The 17,373-nt window shown below is 41.1% G+C and overlaps 1 long non-coding RNA gene across 1 annotated transcript; it reads right to left on the bottom strand.

The window, feature by feature from the left end:
* Positions 1-2,006: 2,006 nt before the first annotated feature.
* Positions 2,007-6,889, bottom strand: LOC141113747 (uncharacterized). The gene is made up of 3 exons (XR_012236814.1): positions 6,775-6,889; positions 5,570-5,718; positions 2,007-2,939 (listed from the first exon to the last, which is right to left on the bottom strand). It is a non-coding gene; the product is annotated as an uncharacterized lncRNA (long non-coding RNA).
* Between the last annotated feature and the right edge of the window lie 10,484 nt (positions 6,890-17,373).

The following is a 17,373-nucleotide window of genomic DNA, read 5'->3' as shown; positions in this document are numbered from 1 at the left end:
CGTACCCTGGATTGGCCTCATAGGTCACCATAGCTGGTCTCCATGGAAACCCTGACCATTCTCCTTGGATTGGACTCACAGGCCACCATAGCCGGTCTCCATAGAAACACTGCCCACTTTCACTGGATTGGACTCACAGGCCACCATAGCTGGTCTCCATAGAAACACTGCCCACTTTCACTCGATTGGATTCACAGGCACCATTGCTGGTCTTCATAGAAACACTACCCACTCTCACTGGATCGGCCACCATAGCTAGTCTCCATGGAAACCCTGACTATTCTTGGAGTCACAGGCACCATAGCTAGTCTCCATGGAAACCCTGACTATTCTCCTTGGACTCACAGGCACCATAGCTAGTCTCCATGGAAACCCTGACTATTCTCCTTGGACTCACAGGCACCATAGCTAGTCTCCATGGAAACCCTGACTATTCTCCTTGAACTGGACTCACAGACCACTGCAGCTGGTCTCCATGGAAACCTTGCTCACTTACCCTGGATTGGCCTCACTGGTCACCATAGCTAGTCTCCATGGTAACACTGCCCCCTCTCCCTGAATTATCCTCACATAGCTGGTCTCAATGGAAACCCCCACCACTATCCTTGGGTTGGACTCACAGGCCGCCATAGCTGGCCTCCATGGAAATACTGCCCACCCTCCCTGGCTTGAAATCACAGACTGCCATGGCTGGTCTCTATGGAAACCTGTCCTTAGATTATCCTCACAGGCCACCATAGCTGGTATCCATGGAAACACTGCTCACTCTCCCTGGGTTGGAGTCCCAAGCCACCATAGCGTGTCTCTATGGAAACCCTAACTACTCTCCTTGGATTGGACATATAGAGAGCCATAGATGGTCTCCATAGAAACCTTGACCACGCTCCCTGAATTAGACTTATAGGCCACCATAGCTGGTCTCTATGAAGATGGGATCCCCAGAGGTACAGAAGAATGGCTCCTCTTTGTGTACAGTAAGTCTGAGACAGTTTGGTGGAGGGACATCTCTCAGAACACAATGACAACAGCTGTACCTTTAACAAGTCAGCAATGGCGGAGCCAATGTTTCCATCCTCACAGGTTAAAATATAATATGAGAGAAATACACAGCTTGTCAGTGCTCACCAGCTTCTGAAAATGCTGATTACCTGGCTGTGACCCAGAACAAGCATGGGGCCAATGAAAGCAGATCTCCTAATCTGTGTACTTGTTCTGGGTCAGTGCAAGAGAAAGGCTCAGAGCCAGAGGATCAGCATGACAGATGTTTATTGACAACAGAAAAATTGTATATGTATAATATCGATACAATGCATTAAGACTGTCTTTACAAGAATGACAACTACCTGAGTGTTTTTTATATATAATTGTAGTTTGTATTAAAGTTTCATCCAAAAACAGTATACAGTACAAGACAACTACCCCCCTGATTTTTTTTTATAATTGCAGTTTTTATTAAAGTTTTGTGTAAAAACAGTATACAAAACAGGACAACTACCAGAGTTTTTTTTTTATAAATTGTAGTTTTTATTAAAGCTTTACTTAAAACAGTATACAAAACCAGACAACTAACCCAGTTTTTGTTTTATACATGTAGTTTATATTAAAGTTGTATCCAAAAACAGTGTACAAAGCAGGGCAGCTACAGCAGCTTATAATTAGCTTTTGAAGTAAGGTGCACATGGAAGGGCTTTGCACAGCACAAAAGCAAAAGATTTCCCAGCACACTTACCAGCTAGCCTGCAAATAAATCAAAAAGGCACAATCTAACACTTGACATTAAAAACAGAGGTCTTAGTTGCACACATTTGCAAATGGGGAAGCTACACTACTTTGCCAAGGCTGCTCTGTAAAGTGCGGTCCTAAGGCCTCGTTCACACAAGACGTATGAATCCGTACCCTGTGTGAGGGCGGTGGGTACAGGCACTTCGTGCATCCCCATGCAGGCAGTCACATTGCACACATTTGCAAATGTATGTGGAAGCTGCACTGCCTCGTCAAGGCTCCTCTGTACAGTGCAGTTTTTTTGTTGTTTTTTTTTTGTATTATTCAGACCCCACAGTTGATGTAGAGGAAGGCGAAAAAAAACCCTAATGAAGCATGGTGTAGGGAAAAAATTCCTTCCTGACCCCGAAGGCGATCGGATTACTCCATAGAGATTATACATCTGTGGGTGGACATCACAATATCTTTTGATGGTTTTCAGTTTAAAACTGTTGTTTGATGAATATCAAGAAGTAATGTCCGAAAATAAGGAATCTTTCTTCATCTGGATCTTCTGAAGATGATATCAATGTCTTTACAGATGAACTGTCCTCTCCCAATTTCTCATGAATATATCGGTATATAGGTCAAATCCGGGTATTATGTCACATCAAGAACTATTGTCCAAATATGAGGAATCTTCATCATCATGTCCATCTACCCCTTTAGGGGATGCAGCGGCTGGACAAACACAGCCCTAATTTGATAGGTGTGCAGGAGTGGGTGAGTGGCCCTGAATGCACACAAATTAGGACCTGTGTTCCCCGGCTGCCCGGCTGCTTTGTCCCCATAGCGTAACATAGGCTGACAGCGCCCTGCTGTGGGTGGACTTGCTGGCTGGCACCGTGATGCGGGGGGGGGGTTTTGCTGGCTGGCACCCTGCTGTGGGTGGGCTTGCTGGCCGTCACCCTGCTGTGGCTGGCTTGCACCATGGTGTGTGTGGGCTTGCTGGCTGGCACCTTGCTGCAGGTGGGCTTGCTAGCTTGCACTCTGCTGTGGGTTGCTCCTCTGTACAGTGCAGTTCATTTTTTGAATCTTTGTTCATCTGGATCTTCTGAAGATGATATCAATGTCTTGTGGGGAAATAGCTTGTGGGGGATCACCTTTTTCTGAATGACAGTCCGCAAATGGGCACTTTCTTCAAAATCTGGCGGATGCCAGGTTTCTTTGCAGGAGGTCTGCAAAACAAAAACAAACAAACAGTAAATTAAATCCTTGCCGTCCAGCGCTAGCTAAACAAATAGTCTCCTCTCTATACAGTGCGGGGCTGGTCCCCGTCACCAACAAAACATGCAGAAAAACAAACCTTTTTAGTCCAACACCCAGGGCTCCTCTCACGCAGGTTCCTTCCTGAGTCTCAAAACCAGTGAGCTCTTAAGATGATATCAATGTCTTTACAGATGAACTGTCTTCTCCAAATTTCTCATGAATATATCGGTATATTTTACAATCCAGGTAGTAGGTCACATCAAGAACTATTGTCCAAATATGAGGAATCTTCATCATCATGTCCATCTACCCCTTTATGGGGACACAGCGGCTGGACAAACACAGCCCTAATTTGACAGGTGGGCAGGAGTGGGTGAGTGGCCCTGAATGCACACAAGTTAGGACCTGTGTTCCCCAGCTGCCCGGCTGCTTTGTCCCCATAGCGTAACATAGGCTGACAGCGCCCTGCTGTGTGTGGGCTTGCTGGTTGGCATCCTGCTGTGGGTGGCTTTCTGGTTTGCACCCTGCTGTGTGTGGGCTTGCTGGCTGGCACCCTGATGTGGGTGGCTTGCTGGCTGGCACCCTGATGTGGGTGGGCTTGCTGGCTGGCACCCTGCTGTGGGTGGACTTGCTGGCTGGCACCGTGATGCGGGGGGGGGTTTGCTAGCTGGCACCCTGCTGTGGGTGGGCTTGCTGGCTGGCACCCTGCTGTGGCTGGCTTGCACCATGGTGTGCGTGGGCTTGCTGGCACCCTGATGTGGGTGGGCTTGCTGGCTGGCACCCTGTTGTGGGTGGCTTGCTGGCTGGCATGCTCTGTCCCCATAGCGTAACATAGGCTGACAGCACCCTGCTGTGTGTGGGCTTGCTGGTTGGCATCCTGCTGTGGGTGGCTTGCTGGTTTGCACCCCGATGTGGGTGGGCTTTCTGGCTGGCACCCTGCTGTGGGTGGGCTTGCTGGCTGGCACCCTTATGTGGGTGGCTTGCTGGCTGGCACCCTGATGTGGGTGGGCTTGCTGGCTTGCACCCTGCTGTGGGTGGACTTGCTGGCTGGCACCGTGATGCGGGGGGGGGGGTTTGCTGGCTGGCACCCTGCTGTAGGTGGGCTTGCTGGCTGACACCCTGCTGTGGCTGGCTTGCACTCTACTGTGGCTGGCTTGCTGGCTGGCACCCTGCTGCAGGTGGGCTTGCTGGCTGGCACTCTGCTGTGGGTGGCTCCTCTATACAGTATAGGTTTTTTTTTGTTTGATTTTGAATCTTTGTTCATCTGGATCTTCTAAAGATGATATCAATGTCTTTACAGATGAACTGTCCTCTCCAAATTTCTCGTAAATATATCGGTATGTAGGTCCAATCCAGGTATTTTGCCACATCAAGAACTATTGTCCAAATATGAGGAATCTTCATCATCATGTCCATCCACCCCTTTAAGGGGACGCAGCGGCTGGACAAACACAGCCCTAATTTGACAGGTATGCAGGAGTGGGTGAGTGGCCCTGAATGCACACAAATTAGGACCTGTGTTCCCCGGCTGCCCGGCTGCTCCGTCCCCATAGAGTAACATAGGCTGAAAGCAGCCTGCTGTTGGTGGGCTTGCTGGTTGGCATCCTGCTGTGGGTGGCTTGCACACCTCCCACATCCACCCCTTTAAGGGGACGCAGCAGCTGGACAAACACAGCCCTAATTTGACAGGTGTGCAGGAGTGGGTGAGTGGCCCTGAATGCACACAAATTAGGACCTGTGTTCCCCGGCTGCCCGGCTGCTCCGTCCCCATAGAGTAACATAGGCTGAAAGCAGCCTGCTGTTGGTGGGCTTGCTGGTTGGCATCCTGCTGTGGGTGGCTTGCTGGGTGGCACCCTGCTGTGGGTGGGCGTTTTATGGCTGGCACTCTACTGTGGCTGGCTTGCTGGCTGGCACCTTGCTGCAGGTGGGCTTGCTGGCTGGCACTCTGCTGTGGGTGGCTCCTCTGTACAGTGCAGTTTTTTTTTGTTTGATTTTGAATATTTGTTCATCTGGATCTTCTGAAGATGATATCAATGTCTTTACAGATGAACTGTCCTCTCCAAATTTCTCATGAATATATCGGTATATATAGGTCAAATCCGGGTATTATGTCACATCAAGAACTATTGTCCAAATATGTGGAATCTTCATCATCATGTCCATCCACCCCTTTAAGGGGACGCAGCAGCTGGACAAACACAGCCCTAATTTGACAGGTATGCAGGAGTGGGTGAGTGGCTCTGAATGCCCACAAATTAGGACCTGTGTTCCCCGGCTGCCCGGCTGCTCCGTCCCCATAGCGTAACATAGGCTGACAGCACCCTGCTGTTGGTGGGCTTGCTGGTTGGCATCCTGCTGTGGGTGGCTTGCTGTTTGGGACACTGATGTGGGTGGGCTTTTTGGCTGGCACCCTGCTGTGGGTGGGCTTGCTGGCTGGCACCCTGATGTGGGTGACTTGCTGGCTGGCACCCTAATGTGGGTGGCTTGCTGGCTGGCACCTTGCTGGCATTGCTGGCACACACTGTCAACTAAACACTAAAGACAACACACTAAACACTACACACAACACACAACACACAACACACTACACACAACACACCACACACTACATGTTGACAGGCGTCCTCACGACATGTCGATGTTTAGGAATCCAGGCAAGAATAATTTCTTTCCTGGAATGTCCAATGCCTTGACATCTATCGCTGATGGAGTAAGGCGACAGGTTGTTTCCATGTCTATGTCCAAGCCCTGCAAAATGAAAAAAACAAATATGAGATTCTGTATTCATAGATCTCTGACCTGAGTAAATATCAGAATATTGCTTAAAGCCCAATTCCAGAAACAAGTATAAATTACCCTTGCAGTATTTGCGTGGGGGGGGGGGGGATTTTTTGCCTAGGGGTAGAGGAATAATGCATAATAATTTATTCCTTGCTTTGGACAGCCTATATCTATGCAACCGATCCCTCACAGACCCTCTCTAAAGCTTTCCCAGCCATGGCCACATTCTTACCCCCTCACATACAATGTAGGACTGATAGGCCTGTATTGTACTTGATGATGCAGAGAGGTTAGGGCTAGGTCCCTCTTTCAATGCCCCTAGAGTTTACAAGCAATAAAGCATTAGAGTGCAGGGTGGGGTGGGGGGGGTGGGGGGGTGGTTGCCTACTGCGCGATTTATTTATTTTTTAAGTTGGGCTTTAACATCGAACAACTTCTTTAATACAACCTAGAACCTTCTTCCTCTTTCCATGCAGTGGAGGAGCAGATAGGATACCAATCTAGAAGCAAACTACATGTCTGGTCCCATGCCTTCCACCACATCATGATGGTCGAAGCCAAATGTCCTAGACACCCCAGACATTGTATTATCAACCATTGCACCTTCTCACTTCAACTATCACTCCCAGCTGTGCACCAATGGGGTTTATTTACTAAAACTGGAGAGTGCAAAACCTGGTGCAGCTCTGTTTGGTAACCAATCAGCTGACTTTTTTTTTGTCAAAGCTTTATTGAACAAGCGGAAAGTTAGAAGCTGATTGGCTACCATACACAGCTGCATCAGATTTTTCACTCTTCAGTTTTAGTAAATCATCCTCATTGTGTCTGATGCATAGAAAGTTTCAATCTTATTTACTTCTCCCGTAGAGAATGAAATATTGACTGATTAGTCTGTGAGGTTTTCCTACAGGCTGGGATATGTCTGTACCCCCCTACATTAGCTGTAAGGACATAGCAATGCTCCTTACAGTGTGTAACAATCTTCTTTTTGAATCCTCATCCTATAAAGATTTGTGTACTTACAGGGCATACTGAGAAAGGGGGCTGTCCTTTCCCTTGTTCCAGCGACTTCCAATCGATAAGCCTCATGAATGAATGCTGTCTTATTTTTTTGCCGTCTCCAAGCCTCTTGTCCGGACATTTGCATAGCAGCTATAAAAGAGAAATTAAGTTATTTTTAGTTAATTTTGCACTTTTTAGAAAAGAAAAAAAAAAAACTTTGATTACACTGCGTCTCCTCCTGGGCGGTCCTTTCACCCATTGGAGGATCATAGCATGTGAAGACACACATATAGCCAAATACAGGTGCTGGATGTCTACTGACATGGATGGAATTCATATTATATTCCAGTACAACAAATGAGTACACATTATGATGTGCCGCCATTAGATCGCTTCTAACTGCCTGAGCTCTGTAGATTGGCGGTGACACTTAAAGTAGAATTACAGCCACAAGAAAAGGGAGGAGATTGGAAATTTTTAAAGATATTTTTTTCTTCTCATTAACATAATTTATCAGCACAGGGCGATAAAAGCAGTTTGATGAATGGAGTTGGAAAGGGTTAGAACCTCTCTGTTAGGTTGTGGTTGCTTTCTGTGTCCCTCCTTGGTGAGATTTCCGTGTCCCCAGGACAGGATATGAAACAAAATGTCCACAACAGGGACACAGACAAGTCTAAAATGACGGCAGGTGATCTAATCCTCCCCACTATATTCAAAGCAATAATACATGGGGAGGAGTTCTGCTCTGATAACCTCATACAATGTGCACATCAGTGATTGACCCCATGTGGCATCATCTTCTGAGCCCTCAACCCCAGGATGAAGTATTCCCATTGGATCTTCACCATGGGATGAAGAAGCCAAACTACCCAACAATCCAGCTGACAACCAGAATTGGCAACACCCCTACATTATACCCCTAAAGCAGCAGTAGTAGGCCTAGAAACCTTCCCTGTGCCTCTTCAAAATTAAAAATGTCTTGTACTTACTCCGTCTATGAAGATCTTCAGGTGTGGATCCATGTCTGCGGGGTAAACAGGATCTTCGTAATTCACAACCTTCCTATATGCCTGCATGTTGGGGGCAGGGAATGGCACAGTGCCGGTAGCCATCTCGTATATGAGAACCCCCAATGAAAACCAGTCGGGTTTAAACTGGTAGAAGTCGCCATTGATAACCTGCCAATCAGAGAAGAGAAATCAGTTACTTAGTTCCTACAAACTTACCATCCTTTTATAGGGGAAATAATAATATGTATTCATTGAACATGTATTCTAAGGGAGGCATTTACAAAGCACCAGTATGTCCTTACTGTGGCAATAGCACTACTTTAATAAAAATTACATTTATGAAGCACAGCGGTGGAATTGGGACTTTGAGTGCTATTACAGGGAATGGGTGTAAACATAAAAAAAAAAAAAAAAACTTGAGCGAGAGCCTAGTCATGTGACTCACCCTAATCAAATCAGAGTTCTCTTTGTTATGCTAAGTATATAGAACTTGATAGGATACCACAGGCTCTACACAGTGGCATGCATTTAATGAATGGGCCATAATTCTGCAGAGAGCAGGTAGTGATATCTGCTCTCCAGTAGAAATCATCGCAACATTAACCTTGATGTACCTTTTTAAATTTTTATATGTTTCCTATTTCATATGTCCATTATTATAGATATTGTAGCTAGGCTTGCTTTAAGCAAGAGAAATGGCAAAGAACAACCACTGTGCCCAACAGCTGAACCAGGAGGCAGAGCCGGCATACGCAATGGCTGCCCCCCCATGGACATATATTAACCACTTAAGCCCCGGACCATTTGGCTGGCCAAAGACCAGAGCACTATTTGCGATTCGGCACTGCGTCGCTTTAACTGACTGTTGTGCGACGTGGCTCCCAAACAAAATTGACGTCCTTTTTTCCCCACAAATAGAGCTTTATTTTGGTGGTATTTGATCACCTCTGCGGTTTTTATTTTTTGCGCTGTAAACAAAAAAAGACCGACAATTTTGAAAAAAAAAAGCAATATTTTTTACTTTTTGATAAATATCCCCAAAAAATATATAAAAAAACACATTTTTTCCTCAGTTTAGGCAAATATGTATTCTTCTACATATTTTTGGTAAAAAAAAATCGCAATAAGCGTTTATTGATTGGTTTGCGCGAAAGTTATAGCATCTACAAAATAGGGGATAGTTTTAAGGCATTTTTATTAATAATTTTGCGACATTATGGCGGACACATCGGACACTTTTGGGACCATTCACATTTATACAGCGATCAGTGCTATAAAAATGCACTGGTTACTGTGTAAATGTGACTGGCAGTGAAGGGGTTAACCTCTAGGGGGATAGGAAGGGGTTAAGTGTGTCCTAGGATAGTGTTCTAACTGTTAGGGGGCGTGGCTACAAGTGACATGTCACTGATCGCTGCTCCCGATGAGAGGGAGCAGACGAACAGTGACATGTCACTAGGATGAACGGGGAGATGTTGTGTTTACACTGACATCTCCCCGTTCTTCAGCTCCGTGACACGCTCGCGGGACACCGGCGGACATCGAGTTCACGGGTCCCACGGGCACGATCACAGAGCTCGCGCGCGACCACACAGCGGCAAATTTAAAGGGACGTACCTGTACGCCCATTTGCCTGACCGTGTCATTGTGTCGACATATATGTTTGTGCGGCGGTCAGCAAGTGGTTAACAAATTATTAAAAAGATAAAAGAGCTTAATGATTACCAATCAGGTGATTTACATTGCAGTGTTCTGTATGCAGTCTAAAATGTTCATATTACAAGTATCAGAGGGATAGTGATTGGATTGTGATCTACTGAATAGATGAGGCCTAGTGATGGGTAAACAGAGCGTGACTTACTTCTGGCGCCATGTATCCAATTGTTCCGGCTTCACCCATCACCTTCTTATTACCGAACAGATCCATTACTGCCAATCCATAGTCTGCAATACGGACATGACCATTCTTGTCCATTAGGATGTTGCCTAACTTGATGTCTCTATGGACAATGCCACGCTTGTGAAGAAACTCCAATCCACAGCATATTTCCGCCGCAATAAATCTATAAAAGAGGAAAAAATTAGATTATGAAGGAATTACATTTTACAGTCATTGAGCTTAAGTAGAAACATTATCCATGGGCATGGGGAGGGAGTACCTGGCTCTATCCCATCACCGGTCCCACCTTTGAGGTTATTTAGGTGACAGTACGGTTGGAGTTCTGGGTATGGCACCTGCTCACCATTTCTGGTTTTATCAGATCCCAGATTCTGGAGTCTCCTGGGAGAACCCATTGGTAGGATCCAGGCTGTAAACATGCTTGTCATAGCAATAGGCATGAGACCGGTACTATAAGACCCCAAGTCTCTCCTCTGCCCTTCACAACACCGAGATCTGTGTTTTTCAATGATTTTCATTCCTTAAAAATGTCAGGTCACAATGTCATCACATCCGGGTTACCATAGCGGAGAGCCGATCAAAGCCGATCACAGCTTTGTTCAGCTGTCTGACCAGCCAGTAAACGTGCCGGCTGGTCGTCTGGGTCTCCCGGTAGGATGAGAGAGCCTGAGAAAGCTGTGGTAGGTGCCGGGAGTGGAGGAATTCCCCTCCCGCTGCATATAAAACGAATCCAGCGGTTAGTTAGACCGCCACCTCTAAAAAACAGTACCAGGGTAATGAGGTACCGGTACATCACTGGTCCAGAAGTGTTCACCCCTTCATGCTGGTGGTATGCATATATGTGGCCTCTAGGTGGGTGGGTCTTAACGCTGAGAGGCCACATATATGGGTACCAGAATGTAAACAGAGCTGTCCTGAGAATGCACTCCTGGCACAGTTACCGGTGGCTAAAGGAAAACTCCCAATCGCTACATGTGATTAGGAGCTCTCTGATCATGTGACCACTGTGACCGCCAATCATGGCGATCACATGATCAGAAACCCCGCTCCACCTCCCGGCATCAGAAAACTCTTAAAGAACGTTACTAGGTGACTCTGGACTGTCTCCATCTCCTTCCCCTCATGGTGCAATCACTGCCCGCTTTGGGGAAACTGGGATTGCAGAATGCCATGTGTATGAACAGTCTACTTTGAACCCCAACCCTACTATGATAATATAGAGTATCTAAGCTTGGGAGAGGTGCGTTGTCCCCAATTTATGGGGGATGGAGTGACATTACTCTAAAGTATCTACGTCAGATCTGGGTGGACTGATGTAGCTACACATTCTAATGGAGTCCAATGTAATTCTAAACTCCTAAAAGCCTGGATTGTAAAACGACATATCTTATAAAGATTGCTTTCTATTCTATTATCATTGTGGTGATGAGACTTACCTTATGACGGAAATATTAAGAGGGAAATTGTTTACGGTGAAATCAAACAGATCCCCTCCAGAGACGTACTCCATAGCGAAACAGGCAGAATGGCGGGTCTGAAAAGTGGTGTAAAGCTGGATATGGAATGGACACCCTGCCACCATCTGCATGACCTTCTGCTCTGTTTCAATGGCGCCACGTTGATCTGAAGTCTTCACAACTGACTTGATGGCCATGATCTTCTTGGTTGCAGAATGAGTTGCCAGAAAGACCTGAAAGAGAGAAAAGACAAAAATCATTTGTGTTATAGGAAAGAACGGTTCTTCATTATTGGGAAAGGATGTAACTAGCATTGAGGAGGAATCAGAAGTAGTTATTGATGAAGGCTGCGAGGCTCGATGACAGACTGTCTTCTGATATCTATGACAGGGAGAGCTTTAGAGCTGCACAATTAATCGTCAAGAATCGTTATCGTGATCTTTACTAAAGTGTTTTACAATTCTTTCTATTAAAGTGTTTCACAATTCTTTCTATGCAAAGAATTCTCTCTGCTCTTCTGAAGCCACAGCCTTCAAAAGAAAGGAAGAGAAAAACTGGGCAGTCTGCCAAGAATCAAAACATTCTTTATCAGTTGAACTAAATATAAACATTGTAACAATTTGTCAATGGAATAGACTGTGTGTGTGTAAGTGAAAAAAGGCCCGGTTCACACTGATGCGAGTTCATAACAAATGTGATGCGTCAAAAGCACTTTAAATTCGCATGTCTTCCCTAAAGTCATTGTTTTCAATGACGGTCGTTCACATACATGCGTTGCGATTCCTCTACGAATGCGATGCGATAAAAAAAGGGTCTTGTGCGAGTTTACTGCGTTGCGAATTTAGTCTCCATAGACATCAATGTAAATCGTTCTTGAATCGCATTGATGGTTCACATATGTGCGAATTCCACCACACTACTCTCCACAAAAACCAGGAAGTAGACAGGAAGTTAACACCTTTTTTTTTTTTACATTATGATTCCATTGGCTAGAATATCAATCGCAGCTATGTCCAACTCCTGAAATTCGCGATAAAATCGCGGTAAATTCGAACCTCCCAAAGGACAAAAAACTGAACAAATCCACAGCGCAGCAGTGTGAACCGAGCCTTAACCTTTTTCTGACATTTGTTGGTTTCAAGTTAAAATCATTTTTTTTTGCTAGAAAATTACTTAGAACCCCCAAACATTATATATATTTTTTTAGTAGACACCCTGGAGCAGTGATGGCGAACTTGGCACTCCAGATGTTTTGGAACTACATTTCCCATGATGCTCCACTACACTGCAGAGTGCATGAGCATCATGGGAATTGTAGTTCCAAAACATCTGGGGTGCCAAGGTTTGCCATCACTGCCCTAGAGAATAAAATGGTGGTTGTTGCAATATTTTATGTCACACTGTATTTGCGCAGAGGTCTTTCAAATGCAATTAATTAAAAAAAAAAAAACTAACCAGTAAAGTTAGCCCATTTTTGTTGTATAACGTGAAAGATTTTACATCGCGAGAATCATGAGAGAATTGTGATCTTTTTATTCTAAGCAAAAAAATGGTGATTCTCATTTTGGCCAGAATCGTGCAGCTCTAGAGAGCTTTCTTAATTTTGTTTTCTCGGCTCCTCCCCTCCATAAGGCAGAGTGACATCATTAAGTCTACCAGTAGCTCAATCAGTTTTGGGTGGCTAGTTACTGGGGAGGGATTTGTTTTGTGGGTGGAGCTACTAATCTAGTTATAGATGAGAAAATGAGAACTTACCTGTCCGTATCCGCCTTCTCCAAGCAGACGGTGTAATATGAAGGTTGACTGGCTGTCACAGCGTAGAGATCCTGCAGTGACAAGTTCCAGGCTCTTTCTAGTGTCACAGCTCGGGGGTGTGACAAGAGGTGGAACTTCTGCCGCTGCATTTCTCATAGGTTTTCTAGCTGGTGCGGCATTTTTCATGATCTTTCTAATAGCTGCAACATTTCCCAGGCTCTTTTTAGTGTCACAGCTCGGGGTGTGACAAGAGGTGGGAAATCTGCTGCTCTATTTCTCAGAGGCTTTCTAGCTGGAGCGGCATTTTTCATGATGTTTCTAATCGCTGTAACATTTTTCATGCTCTTTCTATTGTCACAGTTTGGGGAAGTCACGATGGGTGGGACTTCCACTACAGCATTCTTCATGGGCTTTCTTGCCGGTACGGCATTTTTCATGATGTTTCTAATAGCTGCAACTTTCATGGTGTTTTTAGTGTCACAGCTTGGGGGAGTCCCTACAGATGATATTGTGGGGACTGCATCCCTATTTTTCATAAAGCCATTAAATGGCTCAGGTCTTATTTTTGGAAACATATTTTCCATCATCACTTTTCTCATTTCACTGGTTAAAAACACAGAGAAAATCGCAGAAAAGGTCACAGAAGAAGAAATCTCAGGAGCTCAGAAAAACAGATCTTCACTCCAAGAGAAGTCAGACTCTTCTGTGCTCCTCACAGGTGTGACTGATCAGTTTATAGCTCACCAACTGCCGATGACATCATAGTGATATTCAAACTGGCCAATCACATCACAGGGCTGGTCACCATGACAACTCCCCTAAGTTGGAAACAAGCCAAGATGCTATTTATAGCTGCACTGCCCAATCACATCACAGTGCTAGTTACATGACTCCTCCCCTAAGTCTCCCCTAAATTGTAAACAAGTCAGGCTGTATATTCTCATGTCAGAGATGTGAGGCTGCTGGGGGGTCACATGACCTCAGCCAGTACATTTGTGGATTTCAACTGTCAAATTTCAAATTTTCTCTATTCTGTGGGGGAGGGGAGGGGAGGATGAGATGACTGTTGAGATTTCCATTTCTGGAATAAACCAGTTCATTCCTGTTTTACTTCCCATTGATAAATGTCAAATTCAGATGTGTGGCAAATTACAAGAAACACGACCCCATCCATGAAATGTGCCATCCTCATATTGACACATTTCACAAAGATAACACACCAGGATAAGGATCCTTTTTCTTCTTTTATTTTACCATGTCAGCGCCAGAAGGTTTTAACCCTTTCATGACCAGAACATTTTTGCTATTTAGCACTGTGCTACTTCAATTGGCAATTGCATCATTATGAAACACTGTATACAAATGACATTTACAGTTTTTTTCCCCACAAATAGAGCTTTCTTTTGGTGGTATTTGATCTCCACTGGGATTTTTTATTTTGTATTATATAAATAAAAAAACAGATGATTCAAATAAATGTAAAAAAGACCAAATAAATTTTTATTTTTTTTCAGTTATAAATATATATCTAATAAAATAGTTTAAAAAAAAATCTTCATAAATTTAGACCAAAATGTATTCTGCTACATGTCTTTGATTAAAAAAAAAAGTGTATATTATTTGTTTTCTAAGTTATAGCATTTACAATCTTTTTGTTTAAAATAAATAAATAAAGACCAAACATGAAAAAAAAATATTTTTTATTTTCAGTTATAAAACATATCCAATAAAATAATTTAAAGAATCTAATTTCTACATAAATTTAGGCCAAAATGTATTCTGGTACATGTCTTTGGTAAAAAAAAAGAAAAAAAAAGTTTATATTATTATTTTTCTTTGTTATAGCGTCTAAAATCTTTTTGGTAAAAAAAAATTAAAAATTAATGAAAAAACACCAAAAATTAAAAAAAAGGAATATTTTTTATTTTCAGTTAGAAAACATATCTAATAAAATAGTTAAAATATATTCTTTATAAATTTCGACCAAAATGCATTCTGCTACATGGCTTCCATAAAAAAAAAGTGTATATTGTTTTCTTACAGTCTTTTTGTTTAAAAAAATAAAATAAATTAAAAAAGACCAAAAATGAAAAAAAAAAACAATATTTTTTATTTTCAGTTATAAAACATATCCAATAAAATAATAAAAAAAACTAATTTCTACATAAATTTTAGGCCAAAATGTATTCTGGTACATGTCTATGGTAAAAAAAAAAAAAAAAAAAAAAAAGTTTATATTATTTGGTTTCTTTGTTATAGCGTCTACAATCTTTTTGGTAAAAAAAATAAAAATTAATGAAAAAACACTTACAATAAAAAAAAGGAATATTTTTTATTTTCAGTTAGAAAACATATCTAATAAAATAGTTAAAAAAAATATTCTTTATAAATTTAGACCAAAATGCATTCTGCTACATGGCTTCTATCAAAAAAGTGAATATTAATTGTTTTCTAACTTATAGCGTTTACAATCTTTTTGTTTAAAATAAATAAATAAAGACCAAACATGAAAAAAAAACAATATTTTTTTATTTTCAGTTATAAAACATATCCAATAAAATAATTTAAAAAATCTAATTTCTACATAAATTTTGGCCAAAATGTATTCTGATACACGTCTTTGGTAAAAAAAAGTTTATATTATTATTTCTTTGTTATAGCGTCTAAAATCTTTTTGGCAAAAAAAAAAAAATAAAAATTAATAAAAAAACAGAAAATTAAAAAAAGGAATATTTTTTATTTTCAGTTAGAAAACATATCTAATAAAATAATTAAAAAAAAAAAACTAATTTCTACACAAATTTTAGGCCAAAATGTATTCTGGTACATGTCTATGGTAAAAAAAAAAAGTTTATATTATTTGGTTTCTTTGTTATAGCGTCTACAATCTTTTTGGTAAAAGAAAAAAAAAAATTAATGAAAAAACACTGAAAATTAGAAAAAAAGGAATATTTTTTTATTTTCAGTTAGAAAACATATCTAATAAAATAGTTTAAAAAAATTCTTTATAAATTTAGACCAAAATGCATTCTGCTACATGGCTTCCATAAAAAAAAGTGTATATTAATTGTTTTCTTATAATCTTTTTGTTTAAAAAAATAAAATAAATTAAAAAAGACCAAAAATGAAAAAAAAAAAAACAATATTTTTTATTTTCAGTTGTAAAACATATCCAATAAAATAATTTTAAAAAAATCTAATTTCTACATAAATTTTAGGCCAAAATGTACTCTGCTACATGTCTATGGTAAAAAAAAAAAAAAAAAGTTTATATTATTTGGTTTCTTTGTTATAGCGTCTACAATCTTTTTGGTAAAAAAAATTAAAATTAATGAAAAAACACTGAAAATTAAAAAAAAGGAATATTTTTTTATTTTCAGTTAGAAAACATATCCAATAAAATAATTTAAAAAATCGAATGTCTTCATCAATTTAGGTCAATATGTATTCTGCTACATATTTTTGGTAATAAAATAATCCCAATAAGCGTATATTAATTGATAATTAAAACAATTTAATTTCTTCAAATTAATTTGGGCCAAAATGTATTCTGCTACATGTCTTTGGTAAATAAAAGAAAGTATATTGGTTTCTTAGTTATAGCATCTGCAATCTATGGTATACACTCTATATATTTGAAAATTGATCAGTACTAACAGCCTATTTTATTTATTGAGGCCCTTAACCACTTGACCTCCGGAAGATTTAACCCCCCTAATGACCAGGCCTTTTTTGCTATAGGGCACTGTGTTACTTTAATTGACAATTGGTCGTTGTGCGATGCTGTACCCAAATAAAATTGATGTCTTTGTTTTCCCCACAAATACAGCTTTCTTTTGGTGGTATTTGATCACATCTGTGGTTTTTATTTTTTGGACTATAAAGATAAAAATAACGACAATTTTGGTCACAATATAGAATTACATTTACATAATATACAAGTCACAATACACAATATACAAAACAATATTTTTTTACTTTCTGCTATAAATCATATCCAAAAAAAAAATTGACAATAACAAATTGCTTCATTAATTTAGGCCAATATGTATTCTGCTATATATTTTTGGTAAAAAAAAAAAATGTATGAAAAAAGACAAAAAATTTGAAAAACAATATTTTTTATTTATGTTTATAAAACATTTCCAATAAAATTATTTAAAAAATCAAATTTCTTCATCAATTTAGGCCAATATGTATTCTGTTACATATTTTTGGTAAAAAAAAAATCCCAAAATGGCGTATATTGATTGGTTTGCGCAAAAGTTATAGCTTCTACAAACTATGGGATATTTTTATTTAATAATTTATTTTTACTAGTAATGGCGGCGATCCGCGACTTATAGCGGCACTGCGATATTGCGGCGGACATTTGGGACATCTAACTGACACTTTTTGGGGACTAATGAGACTAATACAGTGATCAGTGCCAGAAAATATGCACTGTCACTGTACTAATGCCACTGGCTTAGAGGGGGTTAAACATCAGTGGTGGATC

This window comes from Aquarana catesbeiana, linkage group LG12, assembly GCF_042186555.1.
Source record: "Aquarana catesbeiana isolate 2022-GZ linkage group LG12, ASM4218655v1, whole genome shotgun sequence".
Taxonomy (NCBI): Eukaryota; Metazoa; Chordata; class Amphibia; order Anura; family Ranidae; genus Aquarana; species Aquarana catesbeiana.
This window is presented reverse-complemented; position numbering and strand designations above follow the sequence as displayed.